Source organism: Pteropus vampyrus, unplaced genomic scaffold (genome assembly GCF_000151845.1).
Source record: "Pteropus vampyrus isolate Shadow unplaced genomic scaffold, Pvam_2.0 Scaffold15, whole genome shotgun sequence".
In the NCBI taxonomy this organism is placed as follows: Eukaryota; Metazoa; Chordata; class Mammalia; order Chiroptera; family Pteropodidae; genus Pteropus; species Pteropus vampyrus.
In genome coordinates, this window is record NW_011888796.1 from 3155391 (window position 1) to 3157748 (window position 2358).

Here is a 2358-nt window from a genome sequence, read left to right on the forward strand (position 1 = left end):
AATGTTCTCATTCAGAAGTGGGATTTTCTGTAGTGAGGGTGCTCGGCCCATATTAATAGCATCTAACCCTTCTTCTGAGCACTGCAAGGTTTGCTAAGACCCCTGAAAGCCCTGCTTCTCTAAATGAAATGCCTTTTGTAGACTAATTTCTGTAGAAACTGGAGAAGCCACTCTGAAAGGTAAACCAAGAGCAGAGTTTAAAGAACAAGAATCAGTAATCTGTTTCTGGCCCTGCCACGATAGAGCAATGAGTATCAGTCTTACTCTACCACCACACACAACTACAAAACGACACAAAACATTTCTGAGAGAAATTAAAGAAGACTGGAATAAAAAGAAAGATATGCAGAGTTCATGGCATTGAAACACAATATTGTTTAAAAAGTCATTTTTTCTCAATTGATCACTAGATTCAATGCAATCCCAAACAAAATTCTACCAGGTGTTTTTTTGTTTTGTTTTGTTTTTTTAAGAAATTGATATGCCATTTTAAAATTTCTATGGAAATGCAAAGGTCTAGAATAGCATAATAATCTTACAAAAGAAGAACAATACTGGAGAATTTTACACTCCCTGGTTTCAAGACTTAGTATAAAGCTAATCAAGTAGGTGTGGTGTTGGCATAAAGATAGACAAATATACCAATGGAACAGAGTCAAGAGCCCATAAATAGACCCACACTTACATGGTCAATTGACTTTTAACAAAGATGTCAAAACATTTCAATGGGACACAGAAGGTCTTCTTTAATAAATAGTATTGTGACAACTGGATTTTCACGTAGGATAATGAATCTTGACCCCTGCTTCACATCATATACAAAACCCATTTTAGATGGATCATAGTTTTAAACTCTACTCTTGGGCTTATCTCTCATACCGGCTTTACCAATTTCTATAGAAATGCAATCAGTCTGCAAAAGAAGTATTTCTGAGTCCTCTAGTGGGGTTGAGTGTGGCTTGGAGAATAACAAGTTCATTTGATTCACTAGCCTAGGACAAATAGGTACCCCAGGACCTAATATAGTTCCTAAGTCTTAGAGTGACAGTCCCAGTTGTCATGAAGTATCTACTTGCCCAGCCACTGTGCTGTGCTTTTATCTTCCTTGCAGACCTCATCGGCTGGGAGAAGTAATCAATGTGGGCAGGCTTCAAGTATTTCTGGGTCCTCTGGCCCAAACTCCATCTTTAATACCATTTTAATACCAAACCTCTCTCTGACTTCTAAGACTACCTATTTACTCATGCCTGCTACCCTCATGAGTATCATCTGATGCCCAGAGAAATATTTTCAGCCAGAGTTGTTTGAAATAAGTGTGTGTGTGTGTGTGTGTTTTAAGAGCACCATAATATGCTGTAATTACATCAATAAAGGAATTACTTTTTAAGCTTTTCTCACTAGTTTATCAGAATCCAAATGAAAACATAAAGATGAATTCGACTCCATTATTCTGGACATGAACATAGTGAAAATAAAGAGGATATGAAAGAAAGAGTAAATCTCATGGAAGTAAAAATGGTGTCAAGAAAAGGACGAATATGAAGAAAAGAGAAAGCCTTAAAATGAAAAAATTAGCTAGAGACTTAATGACTTAAGCATCTCTCTATTTTTCACATCTCTTGTTCATTTGATGAAGCAGCCAGTTTTAGCTTGGTGAGATGCTGGGACTGAGAAGAATGTTTCTTTGTGTCTCGAGCCAACAGAGAAAAGAGTTTTGTAAAATTATTTTCTTTCCCTTCTCTGCATGTAAAATCCATTATAAAGCTTGAGGCCATCTCTCTACTCTAGAGAAAAGGAAAGTATTTACAAAGAAGGCAGAAGAATGTCTTCACACATATACACAAAAGAGAAGGCCAATTAAAGCCCTCAGTAGGGGAGAATTTTGTGAGCTTGTTTCTGTCAGGAACAAAAAAGCCTGGCCATCAACCAGCTTCTTTTAGACAAGAAGCCAAATCAGAGTCATAGGGATAAGAGAGCTGAAGAGTCTGTTGGAATTTAACATCCACTGGCATCCACTGGCTCGTACTCTGCTGTCTTCCTCTAGGCATCATCGTCAGGGTGCCTCATAGAAGGGCTCAAGGGAAGCAGAATTCTCCTGGAGCAGCAGAGCCGGTTAATCACCCAGAACAATTAGAATGAGAGGATGCAGTCTAATTCTCTCTCCATTCTTAGAACCACCGTCCTTCCCCTCTGCATGCCGCATTTTTTTGTCTACTTTTCCATTCCGGGACTTTTTGTTTTTGTTTTTTAAATCTTCAAAACATTAAATCCTCTTACTTTTTTCTAATCACTGCCACCTACAATTAACAGGAAGGGCTCTCCCCCAATTAACTACTCTCTCCAAAACGAGGTCAGTAC